This window comes from Globicephala melas, chromosome 3 (assembly GCF_963455315.2).
Source record: "Globicephala melas chromosome 3, mGloMel1.2, whole genome shotgun sequence".
Taxonomy (NCBI): Eukaryota; Metazoa; Chordata; class Mammalia; order Artiodactyla; family Delphinidae; genus Globicephala; species Globicephala melas.
The window spans coordinates 62159314-62178682 of record NC_083316.1 but is presented as its reverse complement, the minus strand read 5'-3'; the positions used below and the strand labels follow the sequence as shown (position 1 = coordinate 62178682).

Here is a 19369-nt window from a genome sequence, read left to right as displayed (position 1 = left end):
CAACAAAAAAAGATGCAGAGTAAAGCTGGTTGACTTTAACGTATCAGCCATGCAGTCTCTCTGGAGAAATGGTTTTCAGAGTGTGGTCTCAGAAGCCTCATCATCACCATCACCAGGGAACTTCTTTGAAATGCAAATTCTCAGGCCCACCTCTGGACCCGAAACTCTGGAGGTGGGACCCAGCAATTAACATACCTTCTAGGTGATGCTGGTACATTGCTGTTTGAGAGCTGTTCTAGAGAGATTTTATATTTTCAGAGAGTTGGATTTTTTTAAGTGTGCTTGGATATTTTTGAAATAATCATTGTCCAAACTTACATGCTCTGGAAATAAAAGGGGTATTACATTTCTAAAGGGGGTATTTCTCTGCCTTCCTTTTTTTAAAAAAATATCTTTTAGAAGTGTTCATATTCCTTTCTGTTCTTAGAAAGCCTGTTCATATCTCTGCCTATTTGCATGCTGAAATTTCAGTCTTAAGTTTGTTCTATTATCATGATCTATTGTGACACAGGATACAACAGATGGAAAGTGACTGGTAAAACATTTATTTAATTTCTACTCTTGTATTTGTTTTTTTTTTTAAATTGAATCTTCCAAATGGCATTCTTCTTCCTTTAGAACCTAGACAAGGATGATTTTTTTAAAAGTTATCCTCAAACAAATGGGATTGTTTCATAATAGACCCAGAGGTTGTCTATGTCCCTTGTCAGAGGGACATTTTTACGTAAGTCGAATGCTCTCTGGAAGAAGGTGTGAGCAGAAGCTAATACCGTGAATTAGAGGATGAAGAAGAAGATAAGGGCATCTGGTCCTCAGTGAGGAATCTTTGACCCAGAAGCCTTTTGTGGTGGCAGAAGTAGACTTCCAGTCCCAGGCTCTACTCTTCCAATCCAGTATTCTCTGCACGAAACGTCACTGCCTTCAGGACCGTGCCGTTTACCTAATTGGTTGAATTTTTGTCAAAAGCTTGATCCAAGTGAGGTTTTCTTGTTTGTTTTAATATATAAAGCGTTTGCAAGTTCTTTCAAGGGCAGCACATAGCTTTGTTTAACTCCCTCAAGCCCTCTCATCTCTGTCCAGCTGCACCAGGAAATTCAAGGTCTAGCCAGAGGCCCCCAAAGAGTTAAAAAAAAGACAACCCGCCTGCAGAGTAGAAGAAACTGATGTCAAAAACATATGTTCCTCTGCGGGGCCTCGCTGGATTCCTAAGTCTGGATAAAGCCAGTGTGTATGCATGCACGTCAAAAAGAAAAAAAAAAACAGTCTTGGCCAGTGTCGTGGAGCAGTGAAGTGTTGTCCCTCGTCTGCAATTCCTCTTGAGTCCCTGCTGCATGGGAGCCCTGCCGGAGAGCTCCCGGGAGGCTGGTGGCCCTCACACTTGAGCCTTTAACTCAGAACGCCCCGCGAATCCCTTGTTTTCCTTGTGAGTGTTCCGGCTGAGCGGCCCATACAGACCCTGCCCGTTTTCATTGGCTTCGGGGGTTGTTTTTGGAGTGGCTAACAGCTGTCTGCCAGGCTGTCTGAAACTGCCTTCCTGTGCTCTCTGCCGCTGCTCAACTTCACAGAACTATTGTTCCTGTTGAGCCTTTTTCTTAAAATCTTTCCCAGCTGTATCCTGATATGGTAAACCACTTAAATTAGCTCCAGATTGTTCTGTTTATTTTGTGTTAGATAAGCGACAAAATACAGTCCCGGCAGCCAGCCAGGAGGAGGGTGGAAGTGGGGGGATGGGGATGGAAGGACACTAGCAAAGTCTTTTACAAAAGGTAGAGTTCCCAGACAGAACCGTGAAAAGGCACAAATGTGATGCAGTCACGGGTCCTGCCATTTACATGTGATCCTGATGGGCTGTCCCAGTAATAACTTTGGATCTGAGCACACCTCAGTTCAGAAAAGAAAACCAAGACCCCAGCACTAAGTCACACAAGCAGGAAGCTCAATTTCTATTATTGGAAATAGATACAGTATCTCTGTCAGCCACAGGTCTGGTTGCCGGGCCAGCTGTCCACGTACCATGCTTGATGCCCTGATGGTGACAGTGTCTCTTTTGTTTATTTATTTAATCATCCGTCGGTATTGCAGCGCATGGTAGCTGATGGGCTCAAAACTGGCTGAAGTTCACCAGCCTCCCTATATGCTCAGCAATTGAAAACATTCTCTGCTGTGCTGTAATTTAAAGCTAGAAATCCAGAGATGTTGAGTCACCAGCATAGGTATTTTCCACACAGCTGCAAGTGAAAATTCACAATGGACTTGGCCATCTGTGCAGCCATTCTACCCGTGGCCTTCCCTCCTCTGTGGCTGTCTGCTCACAGGGGCTCTCCGTGCAAAGCCTTCCTGAATACTTCACAAAAAGTATTTTCAAATATAATAGATGCTGTCCTCGAATGAAGATACTGCCTTTGTGATTGTAGGAATAAACCCAAATAAAATATGAAGACTAAACTTCCGAATGTTTTAACTCAGCTGAAGCACACGAACAATGCCAGCAACCAGCTGAGTTACAACCATTATTGAGAATTTTGTCTGTGGTAATTCAAGACTCCCCAGGAAAGATCCCATGACTCACTCCAGCATGACTGGGCCTCCAGTCCTCACTCTGAACCAAAGTCCTGGAAATGCTTTTTACCAAATTGAGGGAAGGGGAGGGAAGAACAGGGTCAGAAGTAATAAAATGCCCTGAGAAACTGCCTCTTAGTTTTCCTTTGGGCAAATAAACTCAATGCGTAATAAAAATGTACAAAACCAACTTTGGAAGAATAATTACCCCATCAAGCCCTCTCCCTCTTGGGTGGAATGTGCCTTTTCCTCTCCATCAAGGTCTGGCCCAAGGTTGAACAGCCTCCATGTCACCCTCTCTAATTCCCCAGTTTTCATCTCTCTACTTTCTCTATATCCTTTTAAACCCCAATAGTGGACAGTCTTCTATCTTTCACCTGGGCTGGGCTTCTCATGTCCCTTGAGAGCAGGGACCGTGTATTGACCCTCTGTTGTCTTTTCCCGCAGTGCTGACAGCAGTCATGGGCACTGAGCAGGTGCTCAATTAAGGCCTTTCAAATAATAGTTTTCTTTTTTATTCTTACCTGGCATGAGGTGTCGTTCATTCTGTTTCTATATAAATTCAGGCAAAGGTAAAAACAACAACAACAAAACAAAGACGAACAGCAGCAAAACCCAGGACCAGACATCACAAGTCCCATGGGCCTATTCTCATTAAAATCATGAGCGTACCCTACTGGTGCTGGGCAGGATGGACCAGCCAGGTAAAGCCTGTCTCTCTCGTGGATTACAACTAAAAACTCTGGACAATACAGAAAACAACTGCCTGGGGCACCTAAAAAGTAAACAACGGCAAGCAAATGGTGAACAGGGCTGAAGTCAAAGCATCACCAATCCCCTACACCCAGGGTGAGTTTTGTGGACTTTGTTTTCACTCCTCCGTCTCTCGGCTTTGACCCAAGGGCTGATGGAATTATGGAACTATGAAGCAGGTGTTGGCAGCAGAATCTACAGGTGAAACCCCCTATTTCCGACCAGAGGTTTGGGAAAGGAGTCTTTTGCTAGAAAATATAGGGGAATTCACATTTTATTTGTTTCTTTTTTCTCTCTCTCTTTTCTCTCCTGACCCTGCCCCAAGGCCAGCCCCACTTGAGGATCTGCATTGCTTTTGTGGTAGTGGTTTGGGCTCCTAAAATGCAATAAGAAGGTTCTTTCTGACCACAGGACCAGGGAAAAGGGGCCCCTTTTGTCCAAAGAGAGTAAGAGGATCCTATCACTTTATCTCTCTCTCTCTTTTTGCTACTTTGCTCCGAAAGACAACCTCAGTTGTGTTTTTAGGAGGCTAAAATCTGAGAGAAACCTGTCTTTCTGACCAGAGGAGCCAGGAAAAGGGAACGCTGGGGGCTGGAAAGTATAGGGGAATCTCAGAGAGGAAAGAGCTGGAGAAGAGGATCCCCTGATTCTGTGTGTAAACTGACATAAGTCCCAGGCTCAGCTCCAAGATGCGCAGGTGTCACAGAGACCCAAAGAAGTAAAGCAAAGACTTCAGGAACTCACCTGTGGTATAAGTCACTGCCTGAGTCCCACACTAAACCCTGGGTTGGGCACACACTGGGTAAACCCAAACGTCATTGCAAAGACTTTAAAAACCAAACTGATATTAGGACCACTGTCCACAGACAAGACAGAACTTGTACTCTGAATGTAATTGGGTTAGTTATAACTATTCTCCATGAGATAAACTTGAACACTCTTGAAATGAATGGAAAAATAAAAATTCTCAAGAGAAATAGAAAGGGAAAAAAAGAACCGAATTGAAATTTTAGAACTGAAAAATACAGTACCTGAAATTAAAAATTCACTCTATGGGCCCAATAACAGAATGAAGATGTTAGAGGAAAGGGTCAGTGAACTTCAAGATAGATCAGTAGACATTACACAATCTGAAAGACAGAGAGGAAAAAGATGAAAACTTGAGCTGAGGGACCTATAGAACAATATCAAAAGGTTTAACATTTATGTCATTACAGTCCCAGACGAAAAGGAAAAATATTGGTGCAGAAAAAAAGTACGTGAAGGGATAATGTCTGAAAACTTCACAAATTTGGTGAAAGATACATGTATAGATTCAAGAAGCTCAGTAAAATCAGATCAACCCAAAGAAAACCACATCCACACTGTAATCAAACTACTGAAAACCAAAGATGAAAAAACATCTTGAAAGCAGAAATTCTCATCATGGGGATTTACCCAAGAGGAATGAAAACATGTTTGTACAAAAACCTATGCCCCCATGTTTATAGCAGCTTTATCAATAATTGTTAAAAACTGGGAAAAAAACTCAAATGTCCTTCAACTAGTAAATAAATGAAACTGTGGTACATCTGTACGGTGGACTATTACTCAGCAATATAATGAACCATTATACATGCGCTAACTTGCATGAATCTCAAATGCATTATGCTGAGTGCAAGAACCAGACTCAAAAGGTTACACACTGTGTGATTCTTCCTATATGACATTCTGGAAAAGGACAACTTTGAGGATGGAAAAAACATCAGTTGTTGTCAGGGGTTAAGGGTTGGGTGGAGGATTTGACTATAGAGGGGTAGCACAAGGGACTGATTCTGGGGTGATGGAGTTGTTCTGTATCTTGTGTTGACCTTAAAAGTTATTTTACCAGCAAAAATGAGTTTATTCAGGAATGGCGAAGAACTGCACATTCAGGACAAGCAAGATACAGCAAAAGAATAGGCAAGTCCAACAAAGGAGAGGGATATTATTTTATAGAGAAAAAGGAAGAAGTTGGGAAGGGTTGTTTTGAATGAAAGTCCATTGGAGAAAAGTGAGAGTTCGAGGTGAATGTGGTTTTTCATTGGCTGAGTCGCTGAGGTGGTCGATTTCTTGTAAGAGATACAATGTATGTCTTTTCCTGTTGAGGTCTGGTATTTGATGATTCTTTCCTGTTGGTGATTCTTCTGTTGGGGTCTGTAATTGACAGTTCTTCCTGAAATTGATGTTGAGTGGTACTGTGTGAGAACTTCCCCTTCTGGCCTTCAACTCCATTTTAGTGAGTCTCCCCTTTATTAATTTTCACATTCAATTGTGGTGCTAGATATATGACTTCATTTGTCAAAATTCATAGACCTACACACCAAAACAAGTGAATTTTACCATACACAAATCAGAAAATAAAAAATAAATCACTAGCACAGTATTTCATATCTGATAGGGTTAATATATCTTCATATGACTCATGAAGAATGGAAAGATTCATGTAATCTCTTATCTATTTTGAAGTCATTTTCCACTTGATTCCACATTTTAACTTGCAGGAAGCCAAAAATGGAATAAACAATGAAGCAGTCTCTTTGGGTACATACAAAAAGCTTTCCAAAAGAAAATTTTGTGTCTCACATGCCAGGCAGATGTTTTGTAGGGTCAGCTTACCACAAAAGGCCCTGATGAAAAACTGAGGTATAAAAAGTAGGGGTCTGTAAGAGAAAGAGAGACACATTGATTCCAGAAAAGATCTACCGTTTTTAAAAGAAGCCAAGTCAATTTGATGGATTGGTGAAAACAAGAACAAAGAATCTGCCATGTCCTGGAAGCTCTGGGTTTTGATAATTAGGGTGGTGTTGAGAATGCACTGTCTAAAACACTCACATCTGTTGTACTGAGGTATAACCTTGCCTGTGCTCTGAAATATACATGGAGTGGGCAGGCTTGGGCTGTTTCCGTGAAGCAGATCGTATACATTTTAGTGACAACAGGAAGAGTTTTCCTGAATGTAGGGTTTCTTCCTTAACCCACCTCTCATCCAAAGGGCAAAAAATGTAGAATGGATGCTTAATTGCAGTGAGATCCCACCGGCTGACCAGAGCTGCACTTTACTCCACTGCTTATTCTGCCTTTGAAGTTACATTATCACTCTGTTTCATCTTACACCATTATGGGTCTTATCAATTTTAATACATAAATGTATTACCAAACCTGTTGATTTTAAGAACATTTGCCTACCTCCAAGTCACAAAGATATTCTCTTACGCTTTTCTATAAAAGATTTATGGTTTTAGCATTTACATTTAGGTCTTTGGTCCATCTTTTTCTTCTCGTACAGCTCTGTTTTGTTAAGATATAATTCACATCACCATCAAATTCATCCTTTGAAAGTGTACAATTCAGTGGTTTTTAGTATATTCACAGAGTTGTACAATCGTCATCATTATCTAATTTTTTTTATCACCCCCACAAAAAAAATCCTGTATCCATTAGCATTTTCCCCTTCCTCCCAGGCCTTGGAAGCCACTAATCTACTTTCTGTCTCTATAGATTTGCCTATTCTGGACATTTCATGTAAAGGGAAAAATACAGTATATGGCCTTTTTATCTGGCTTCTTTCATTAGCGTAATGTTTTCAGGGTTCACCAATATTGTAGAATGTGTCAGTACTTCATTCTTTTTATTGTGGTCCTTTTTTTTCCCTGTATATTGCTGAAAATATATCACATCTTATCCATTCATAATTAATGTTATTGAGTGTTTCCACTTTTGGGGGCTGTTATGAATAATGCTGCCATGAACATTCATGCACAAGCTTTTGTGTGGATATATGTTTTCATTTCTCTTGAATACACACCTAGGAGTGGGATTTCTGGGTTATGTGGTACCTTTATGTTTAACTTCTTGAAGGACTGCTATTTCCAAAGCAGCTGTGCCATGTTACATTCCCACCAGCAGTGTATGAGGGTTCCATTTTCTCCACATCCTCACCATCACTTGTCATAGGCTTTTTTATTATAGCCGTCCTAGTAAGTGTGAAGTGGTATCTCTTGTGGTTTTGATTTGCATCCCCTTGGACATTTTTTTTTCATGTGCTTCTTGCCCATTGTATATCTTCTTTGGAGAAATATCTGTTCAAGTCCTTTGCTCATATGTTAATTTTTTTTTTTTTTTTACTATTGAGTTGAAATATGAGCCATCTTCAATTAATTTTTCTGTAAGTTGTGAAGTAGGGATTGGTCAAGGTTCTTTCTTCCCCCTCCCGTAGATATTCAGTTACTCTAGAATCACTTGTTGCAAAGACTTTTTCCTCGGCTGACTTATTTGGCACCTTTGCTAAATATCAAATAATCACTAACGGGTGGTTCTTTTATTAGGCTCCCTATTCTAGTACCAAGCTGTCTGGAGTACTGGAGCTTTATAGGAGGTCTTGGAAGTTGGGTAGTGTAATTCTCCCAGCATCATTCTTTTATATGAAAATTACTTGCAATCCTAGGATAAGCCTCGTTTGCTCATCATGATTGTGGTAGGCAGGGCAATGTTCCCTTCGCTTCCCCCAAAGATGTTCACGTCCTAAAGACCTGAACCTCTGAATATCTTATGTTATATGGCAAAGGGGAACTAAGGTTGAAGATTGAATTAAGGTTGCCAATCAGGTGACCTTAAGATGGGAATATTATCTGACTGGGCCAAATGGAATCACAAGTCTTTAAAAGTGGAAGAGAGGGGGCTTCCCTGGTGGCACAGTGGTTGAGAATCTGCCTGCCAATGTAGGGGACACGGGTTCGAGCTCTGGTCTGGGAAGATCCCACATGCTGCGGAGCAGCTGGGCCCGTGAGCCACAACTACTGAGCCTGTGCGTCTGGAGCCTGTGCTCCGCAACAAGAGAGGCTGCAATAGTGAGAGGCCCGCTCACCGTGATGAGGAGTGGCCCCCGCTCGCCGCAACTAGAGAAAGCCCTTGCACAGAAACGAAGACCCAACACAGCCAAAAGTTAATTAATTAATTAATTAATTTAGAAAAAGTGGAAGAGAGGGACAAAGAGGAGGTCAAAGTAATACCAAGTGAGAAGACTCAACTGCCATTGCTGACTTTGAGGATGGAGGAAGAGAGTGTTGAGCGAAGGAATTCTAGCAGCTTCTAGAAACTGGCTAAAAAGAGATCCTCCTCTCTTGCCTCTGAAAGGGAATGCAGCCCTCCCAACACTGTGATTTAGCCCAATGAGACTTGCCTTCAGACTTAAAACTATAAGATGATGAACTTGTGTTAAGTGGCTAAATTTGTAGTAATTTGTTATGGCAGCCATAGAAAACTAACACAATCACGTATTATCATTTTTATACATAGCTGGATTTGATTTACTGAAATTTTATTGAGGATTTTTGCACCTCTGTTCATTGTAGTTTTCTTTTTGTGTAGTGTCTTTGGCTATGGAATCAGTAATGCTGGCCTCGTAGAATGAGTTGGGAAGTTTAGGCTTCTCCCTGTTTTCTGGAAGATAAATTTTGATTTTTATTCTAGTGTTCATCCCTGCTCTCTTTCATTCTTCTGTACTTCTAGTGTGGAATGGCCTCCTTTAAGTCCAGTTGTATTCATATATAGTCCAGGCAATTATCTCACCACTTTGCTATATATTCTGTGCCTGCACGTTTTCATATGAAATACATGCTATTTTATTATCAGTTGCCATTTTTCCTTTATATTACATTTAAAGTTATTTTAAAAATTAGGTGTGCAAGTGTATGAATTCCATTACAGGGAGGCAAAAGAGCACGACAAAACATTTGTTATAATAGGGGAGTGTGAGGCTTGAAAGGCTTGAGAACCATGATATAGAAGCTTTTTTTCCCTATTTCAGAACTTTCCCAGTTATTACAGGTGCTATTAGATAAAAAGCTAAAATCTGTGAATGAGCCTGCAGGCAGGTCACATATTACCACATCCACAATAAAAACCAAATAACCACAACAGTAAAAACACCTTCTATCTCACCTGCAGGGTAACTTAACACAACTATTCTAGCCACCAAACACAGGGTGTCCAGCCATAACGCTCACACATATGCCTGGTAATCACAGGTTTCAATCCACGAAAGTAGACGTGCAAAAAAGTGTAACTTGCTCCCCTCCCTCCCCCGCCTGCAGCTGAGCTCAGTCCTTCTGGGGTCCCAACTCTGACCTGGAATCATTTTCTCTCTTTTCCGTGTATAGGCTTAACTCTATGCCATGATAGTAAAAGTTTCTGTGTGCCTGCAGTTGTGACCTGAAAATGACAGGTGGAGGTGGTCACATTATAGTGATCTAGGTGGGCTCAGAGACATGAATATGGGCTATAAACCTTTTTCTAGGTCTAAGCTGTCCTTAACTATACCCCGAGCCTCTTACCGTCTTAATGATGTAAGGTTATCATTTTAATTTTTTCGTTATTGTGTTATGCTTCATACAGTGGTGTCCTTAATATACATCAGTGTGGATCACTTAACACTAGAAAAACAGGGAAATTCTTTATTTAGTTTTAAAACTAAAATTTATATTTTTTTCTTATAAAATGCATATCTTTTCTGCTCCTTCCCTCATTCTTAGGAGACCAACTCCAGCAGTCTGCACCTACCCAATCTGCTATGAAATTAGGAAGCCAGCCATCATACATATTATTAGAATTGTGTCTGAAACCAAATGGGCCCTGAGTTAGGATCTGATTGCAGGGACTTGGTGTTGCCTTTTGTGGTCACTCAGGGCATTTATTTTGATTCGTTTGGTTGTTTGGTCTTGTTTCTTAACCCCAGCTCATGGCTGATCAGGAGACGTTGCGTTTCCCACGTACCGGACCTCTCTCTCTCTCAGCGTCCTTTGGTCTCACTAAAGTGCCTCCACTTACCTACTTGCCTCTCATTGGGCAAAAGGGACCCAGGCTTCCTGCCACACATTCTCTTCTCCTCCAGCTGCCTTCACTCCCAACAGCTAGCACTCTCTTTCCCTGCCCTTGGGATGGCCAGGGTCACCTGGACTTCTCCTCCCTCTCACTGACCCCTTCATCCTGGTCAGAGGGGTACTGCCCACCTCACATGGTCAGGAGGGCCAGGAGTCTGAGAACTCAGAGTTTGTTTCACTCTGCCTTTGGAACAGGTGTTATCTGCAGATCTAAAGGGAATCTTGTTCCTATACCTTTACTAAGTATGCATTCAATATTTGAAATTCTTTTAACAAACTTCTTAGTATTTAGGTATGTTGAATTTTTTTGGTTTGTTTCTGCCATTAAATGTTTCGCTCTTCTGTTCTTTTTTTTCTTCTTCTTCCAGCTTTATTGAGATATAATTGACACACAGCATTGTATAAGGTGTATGGCATAATGATTTGAATTACATACATCATGAAATGATTACCACAATTAAGTTTAGTGAACATCCATCATCTTGTATAGGTACAAAATAAAAGAAAAAGAAGAAAATATCTTTTTCCTTATGATGAGATCTCTTAGGATTTACTCTTCTGTTTTTCTTCAAAGAAGATTGTGCTAATCAGTGTTCTCATGACCTTTTTCTTGGTCTCTCCTGCCATAATTAGACAGTCACATACTAGTGAGATCCTTTAGCAGTTAGCAAACTTCAGAGAAGTTTGGGGAAACAAAACTGCCTGTCCACTCAGTTTGGTTTATTGATTTTTTCCAAGTAACCTAAAAGCAAATCTTACTACTTATGAAGTAGAGATCCAGTAAAATGTTGTTTCTGCTTCAAGGGTAAATTCAGAACATTTAACTTGTGTTGTAGATTTGGAAACATAAAGACAAACTAAAGTAGTTGATGCTTGCCCAAATAGAATATGTGAGCCTTCTCTAGTATCATTCTCTCCGAAAAAATCATTGACCTCAATTCCCATCTTTCTCACCATACAAGTAGTCCGCTTACTATTTTGCAACCACAATCTTACTTGTTTCTACCTCTTGATGATATTTTCACTTCTCTCCTGCTGTCTTTGAACTTGCCAGACTCTAAAGCACTTCTGTGATACTTTTTACATTTATCACTTCTTGATCGGCATTAGTGACAGATAAATAGCTGTCTAGTAAAAAATTATCTGGCCACCTTAAAGGGGTTTCAAGTCTGGAAGGGGAGCCAAGTAATTTGTGAGTAAACTATGATACTCCGTAAAGGTGCCAAAGCATTTTAGTTTGCCCTGAAATTCATAACTTTATTAGCTTTAAAAACAAATGCATTCTTTCAAGATCGAACTTCAGGAAAAGCAAGGAGAGCTTTAGTTGTAAGAAAGGACTGAATAAACATTTGGTACTTTTCTTGACCCTAAATATTCCAAACAAAGGGCTTCTGTGCTACTTGTTAGGGGATCCAGAATGTGGAGATCAAAGCTAGCATTACCCTTGCCATTTAAGTGAGAGTGACTCATAACATTTTGTGCTTACAACTTTCATTTAAGGATCTCCAAGATCTGTGAGTACCTATGATTTAAACTTCAGAAAAAAGTTCAGTGATTTGCCTACCAATACGTAATAAATGAGGACACTGTTTTCCAGTTCCCTTTTCACTTTTCGAGACCAAATGTTTTCAATCTTTCAACAGACCTTTTGAGACTTTTCATCCTTAATAAGTTTTAAAGGAGAAGATAAAATCCCATTGATATCTCATCATTATAAACGATGACATGAGTCCCGTTAAAATGAGTAAATCTTTTACTACAACCCTGTGTAATTTTTTTTTTCTCTTTGACCCCCATTCCTTCCGGATTTTGCCCTTGCCCTGCATCCATCTTTCTTTATCTTTAGCTCTTTCGGTGGCTGCATCATTTATTTGGCATCTGCCTGCCAATCCCATTCCACCAGAATCTCCCTTAATGCTAGCTCGGCAGGAACACTCCCCTTGCTGGTTCTTTTAATCAAGATGTAAAGTCTGATTGTGTCTGACTGGGAGTTGGGGGGGTCAGAGCGTTGATCTGCCCTGAATGCTGCAAACCATTTAAAACCCCTACAAATATTCAGATGAATATCTGAATAAAGATTCCGTTTCTGAAATTTAATTTGAATGACAGGCTATGGCCATTGTACCTCTTTCTTTGATCATTGATATGCTTTATTTAAATTCATGGAAACAGAAAGGAATCGTAACAAAACCCCTCACAATTCATCGTGTTTTTATGATGCTCAAGAAATTACATACAGAGAAGAGAATGCTCCTTGGAAGGGTCTATGCTTGAAATACCTTCTTACAAAAAGCATGGCACTTTGGAGTATAGTTATAGAACCTAAATCTAGCATCTATTTAGTAAATACCCAGCTAGGAGCCTGCTCTGCTCTGCATACTTTGATGCTGCTGCTGGTGGTAGTTATCAGCGATGAAAATTGCTAGTATTTATTAAGCACTACTTCTGTGCCAGGCTCTGTGTTAAGATGGGTATTGTTATTATCCTCATTTTTCAAATGGGGAAAACTTAGGCTCAGAGAGAGAGTGATTTGCCCAAACTCACAGCACTTAATCCCTATCCCTTGAGTATACTTCAATAAAATTACAAATGTGACTGTAGTAATGATAGGAAAAAATATATTAGTCATAAAACAGACAGCTTTTTGTTTATATCTAGTCATCGTTCAGCTCAAGTTTTCCTTAAGTTCAGAGCGGTTCTTAAGAGTACAGTTAATTTAGTATTTAATTAAGAAGCTTGACACAGGGGCTTCCCTGGTGGCGCAGTGGTTGAGAGTCCGCCTGCCGATGCAGGGGACACGGGTTCGTGCCCCGGTCTGGGAAGATCCCACATGCCGTGGAGCGGCTGGGCCCGTGAGCCATGGCCGCTGAGCCTGCGCGTCCGGAGCCTGTGCTCCACAATGGGAGAGGCCACAACAGTGAGAGGCCCGCGTACCGCAAAAAAAATAATAATAAAAAAAAAAAATTAAAGAAGCTTGACACAGAACACCCGCCATGTAATGTGTAATTGAATCAGGCCCTTGAGCCTCCTGCACCTCGTGCCTGGGTTCTCCTCTCTCTGATGGTGGTTGGCTCTACCCCGTCATTCTGGTTACAGCTTCTCTGAGAGGCCTAGTCACCAGTTACCACGAGTAGAGAGATCCTACCTCTTTTTCTACTCACTGCATGTGAAAGGACCTTGTCTGTTGTATTTTCTGCCATTTTCTGCCATTTCCCCAAAGCTAGAGTGGTCCATGGGCCATGAAATCCGGAAAGATTTGTTACAGGGGTGAGTGAGGACTCTCTTCCCATCCAGGACCGTGCTTCCTCAAATGCTCTCCAACAACCCCTTTGACTTTGGGTAACTGATCCAGATTGGACAAACAATTCTGGTATTTGTGGGTTGGATTTGTTTAAATCCTCATGGGGTTCCAGGAGTGCCTCTTGCCAATATCCTGTAAAATAAGGAGCATCTGTGTGCAGAACAGCTTCCTAAAAGTTAAGGTCATGGGGTGGCTGGAGGAAAGCTCAGAAAACCCTCTGCAGTAATCAGAGTTAATTTTTAGTGTCTTCAGTCTCCATTTTTGGTGGCCTTTTCTCCATTCACTTATTTGTTCCCCCCTCTCCACCCTCAAATCTCGAGGCTTCCTCTTTGGCAGGTCTCTGCTAGATCTTGGGGAATGCAAAGAAGAATGAGACATTGTTCTTGTCCTGGAGAGCCAGAGTTCTCAGGGAAGACAAACCACGAATAACTGATTAACACCATACAGAGATAAGTGTGATAGAAAAGTATAAAGTGCAGGAGGACAGTGAAGAGACAGAGGTTGTCTGGGGGGAGTAAATTAAAAACAGCAGTGTGACATTATTAAGTCAAGCAGGAAAGATGGGGAGGGCATTTTAGGCAAAGGAGCCAACCTGTACCCAGGCAACGTCAGCATGTTGTATTCTAACAACAAGAAGTAAGTTCTCTGTGACTGAAGCACAGTGCATGCTTTGTGGGGAAGGGCAGGAGCTGATGCCCCAGAAGTAGTTTGGAGCCACATATGAAGGATTCCATGTGTTGGACTGAAGTTTGAACTTTTTCCTGATTGGGAAGCAGTTAGAGGTCTTTAAACACGCTTGTGGCCTGTTTGGTTTGGGCTTCACAAAGATGCCTCTGATAGCAACGTGAAACATTCTGTATGTTACCCCAGGAGTCCAGGTGAGACCCGTGCTGGACCCAAGGCAACGGGGCTGGAGAATGGGGAGGTGGATTGGAAATCCATTTTCATGATCAACTTGGCAGAAGTGAATGTGTTGAATGTAGAGCAAGAGGGAAAGAGAAGAACATCAGATTGTAAATTGAATGTCTCGGTAGATATGTTCTCTAGAACCTTTCATTAGGAGAAGATTGAATTTACCTAATCCTTTAGATGACTACTAAGACATACATTAACTCTCCAATTTGCTTTAAGTAAAAATTTAGTCTAAAAGAATCAACCATGAGTAGTAACAGGTCCTTTATCGGACAAAGAGTCTTCTTGGTCTCTGAAATCCTGTTGTCTGCTCATCTGTCACACTCCCGTGGGTGGCCTGTTCAGAGGGATGTCCAGGCCCTGGTGCAAGGCTGCTGGAGCCTTCCTTGCTTTTTTCTCCAGGATCCCCATGTCAGAGTGAGGAGCTGTCTTGCATAAGCCAGGGTTGAAGGATCCATGGGGGCAGCAAGGTGGAGATATACACTGATGGTTCAGGGCAGCCTTCTAAAGCCAAGCCACAACATGACCCTGTTTGGGGAGTAGTCCTAAAACCTAGTGCTGTTGTCGTGGTTCCATCTTAATTTTTATCAGCTGGATGCAAATGAGGCTTCACTGTCATATACTTAATGTGTTTGCTCGGGTCTTTGGCTAACCAGTGTTTTTCATGACGTTTTGACAGCTATTTTTGTTCAATAATGAATAATAAAGTGAGATTTACCATCTGTAGATGACATTTGTTTTATTTTGACATTTATTTTCTATACGGCAAAGATTTTATAATTAGGTTTTCCCCCTGCCAAAAACATTGCTGAAAAATGATTTCCCCCCAAAAAATGTTTCATAGCTTCCTTTACTAGTTGGAGTCATCTTATTTTTTTTCTTTTTTTTTTTTCGGAAACCAATTGAACTCGTATTGACACCAACTACATGACTCTCCTCAGTAGCCTTATGGGAATGGATAAAGTGGCTTGACCCAAGATAACACTGATTGGACTTAGCAATGTTACTTTTGAATAAAACCAACCCTATTTTCCCCCCTAAGATGGCTTAGAGTTCATAATGGTCACAAACGAATACTACAGATAAAACATTTAAAAATTTGATCCAAGCCTTTTCTATCCTCCCACACTTGAAAGGTACCTGATGAACACCAATTTCCCAATCCTAGCATCACTAGCTTACAAGCCTTAGGGTTAAAAACTCCCTTCTCATTTACCTAGTGTTCAATTTCCATCAGTTTCGATATACAGTAGTGTAAATACCATGACTATTTTGCATGAAGTTAAGTATTCTACAGATCCCAGAGTCATAGGATTGAATCAGGAACTCCCACCTTTTATGTGAACGTCAGTGGTACCATGGAGGCCAAGGCAATTTAATTTAGGTTAACCAGGATTTGTTTCAATTTGTAAGAGAAGCATCTTGCAACAGGTTTTTTCAATTCTCTTAAAAAATGGTGGCATTCCTTTACTTTTCGCCTTTTGGAAGCAGCAGTTACGTAAGTGGAATAGTAGATTAAGTCTAAAAATGTGGGCCCTAGTCAACTTTCATTATTTTTCTGCATATGATCATGATAAAGGATCACAACATCCTTCACATGTCCAAGGAAAACCCAATTTAAAGTTTGTCCTTGCCAAACTCCATGGAACAGCCACTTTAGAGTAAACCAGCAGAGCATTGCCTCACCCCAGTAAAGCTGTAGGTTTCATCACACGCACCAACAAATCTACATAGCTCCTTTCTGCACTCCTCTTTCACAGAATTTTACACCTATTGTACCAAATGGCATTTTTTTAAAATTTATTTATTTTATCTTTTTGGCTGCATTGGGTCCTCATTGCTGCACGCGGGCTTTCTCTAGTTTCAGTGAGCGCGGGCTACTCCTCATTGCAGTGCGTGGGCTTCTCATTGCAGTGGCTTCTCTTGTTACAGAGCACCGGCTCTAGGCATGCAGGCTCAGTAGTTGTGGCATGCGGGCTCAGTAGTTGTGGCTTGCAGGCCTAGAGCGCAGGCTCAGTAGTTGTGGTGCACAGGCTTAGTTGCTCCGTGGCATATGGGATCTTCCTGGACCAGGGCTCGAACCCATGTCCCCTGCATTGGCAGGTGGATTCTTAACCACTGCACCACCAGGGAATCCCCCAAACAGCATTTTAAACACGGACATATCAACTCCCTAATAAAGCAAAAACAAAGGCATTTCCCTTATTAGAAACAAGATATACCATCACTTTAACTTTCAGAATTTGACAATGCATTCAATGAACAATCTGCACACAACTAGTTTTAACAGACATTAAAAAACACTTTCAAGCAGACATGGATGTCCTAAACTGTTTATTAGGTAAGAATTTTACAAACATTACTTATATTAGCGGTAGCGGTGGAGCTGGAGAGTATTGCGCCTTCTCCAGGCTGCGCAGCGAGAACCACCGATCGTGTCGTGGAACTTGTGGCCCTTGCCAAGGCCGCGGCTCTTCCTGCCTGCAGACGTCAGCCCCCGCATCTCCCTGTGCTTGTGGACTGGTTTGGTGATCCACTGGGTGTCAGGGTGTCTTCTGATAGCTTTATGGAATGGATCAATGAGGATAACCTCAAAAAATTAGTACGTAGAATCTCCACCAACACAGTAAGAATTCAGGACCCTCAGGGCTCCACAGTGGTGTCCAGCTCCCTCCTCGGCAACAGACTGAAGACTTCGAGCAAACGAGCTGGTTGACACCATGGTGGACAGGCGTGCTGTAGGTGATACCCTTAGGAACTGGGCATTTTTGGCCACCGCGGCGCACACGAATCCGACATATGGCATAACCTTGCTTGGCCTTGTAGCCCAGCCTGCGCGCCTTGTTGGGCTGGGTGCGGCGGGGTGCCCGGAGCAGCGCCGAGAGCTGGCGGTACTGCCGGCAGCGCACCCTGAGCAAAAGTGCATCGCATCCGACTGCTTCCTCCTCCATAGCTCCTGGAGGTACTTGTAAGCACGCATCTCGGCTCACCTGATGGCTGCCGCCAGACAGAAAGGCGAGTCATCTTATTTTGATTTGGAAGTTTTTTCATAAGTCAGCCAGGAAATGCAACTTGAACATTTTCTCTTGAAAATTAATTCTTAACAAGAACAAAAATTAACTTTTGCCCAAAGGAAAATTAGGAGAGAAAATGAAAAGAAACGTGTTTGAAATGGTGGTGGTTTCATTGTCTTTTTTTGTTTTTGTTTTTTTTTAACATCTTTATTGGAGTATAATTGCTTTACAATGGTGTGCTAGCTTGTGCTTTACAACAAAATGAATCAGTTCTACATATACATATGTTCCCATATCTCTTCCCTCTTGCATCTCCCTCCCTCCCACCCTCCCTATCCCACCCCTCCAGGCGGTCACAAAGCACGGAGCTGATCTCCCTGTGCTATGCGGCTGATTCCCACTAGATATCTACCTTATGTTTGGTAGTGTATATATGTCCATGCCTCTCTCTCACAGCTTACCCTTTGTCACAGCTTACCCTTCCCCCTCCCAATATCCTCAAGTCCATTCTCTAGTAGGTCTGTGTCTTTATTCCTGTTTTACCCCTAAGTTCTTCATGACATTTTTTTTCTTAAATTCCATATATGTGTGTTAGCATATGGTATTTGTCTCTCTCTTTTTGACTTATTTCACTCTGTATGACAGACTCTAGGTCTCCATTGTCTTTTTGAACTTTATGTCAGACTTAAATGAACGATATTGGAAGCCCCCTTCTCTACCTTGTTTCAAATGAGCTGATTTTATTCCTGTTACTCTGATCAGTTTTATGTCCAACTCCTTGAAATACCTGGGCAAATGCACTAGAACCAATGGACAGCACCCTATTTCTCAAAGGCCTAAGTCTGTGGATTTTTGCTGGTAAGTGGAGACCATCAGCCAGTGCCGCCTGGCCAGGTCTCTGGCAAAGCTGAATTGTCCTCTTCATGCAGTGGATTCTGCAGTTGGCTTTGTGACTGGGGAGCCCAAGAGAATGAGTTGCAGGTGTGTCAATTAACAGTGCTTTCTCCCTGGAGTGCTCTCAAAAAAATGATGGAGGAAGCCACATCGATAACAGACGATAGAATCGCTTATCATCGCTAATGGGAAAAACATCACAGAAGCTAATGCAAAAACAGTCACATGCACTGCATCGGCACCTCCCAAGTAAGATGTGGAAACACCTTCCGCCTAGCAGCCGTGGCCAAATTCTCGTTACAGCCCAGAGTATTTTCCTTCCTGAGTCATACCTCAAGGGCCTAAGATCAGATTCCAGACCCACCCCACGCTTCTCCCCATCACCTCCACTCTTGTTTCTACCATCTTCATCATCCACCATTTTTGTACTGAGCACTAACAAATAGGTGGAACTGAAAGAGACATTATCTAATATTTCAAAGGAGTGTTATCTATCAAAGATGGAGACAACAGGCATCTTCTACAAGCCCTGAGCCAGTATCATTTGTAGCAATCCAGACAGCACAGGGAAATGATAGTGCTGTCTTAGCCATTCTTAACTTCACAGGTAGAGTGTAAACACTTCTTTCCAGTGTATTTCTGTATCACATGAACAGCACCTTTTTTTAAGTTTTGATACAGTGGTTATTGGTGACTGATAGTGGAGTGTGAGGAATTCCCTTTGTCTAAAGATGGTGCCCCCTGTTTTGAGCGTGCAGGTCTGCTCATGTGAAATAGAATGTGTATTTAATAAACTGGTTTGGGTGACCATTTGCTTTGTCAAGAAGAGAGGTGAGGTTTAAGAAAAGGTTCTTGTCTGATAGCAAATGATGAGATTGATTGTCACCCACCTGTGTTGAAGAACTGTTACCTTCCTCTAACGTAGCTCAAGACCCTTCCTTCTCCCCCTCATGAGGCACAGAGAAGAACTGAAGACCTGGTGTGTTAAGGGCTTGATCAGAAGCCTGCTTGACAGTAGAGCCTTGAATTTCTTACCC

At 41.8% G+C, this 19369-nt stretch overlaps 1 protein-coding gene and 1 pseudogene across 1 annotated transcript in view; one reads left to right on the top strand and one right to left on the bottom strand.

Annotated features, from left to right (window-relative positions):
* ARSB (arylsulfatase B) overlaps positions 1 to 19369 on the top strand; it is a 186178-nt gene that overhangs the window by 60024 nt on the left and 106785 nt on the right. The gene's annotated exons all lie outside the window — the stretch shown is intronic.
* LOC115847062 (large ribosomal subunit protein eL15-like) lies at positions 16793 to 17404 on the bottom strand (annotated as a pseudogene).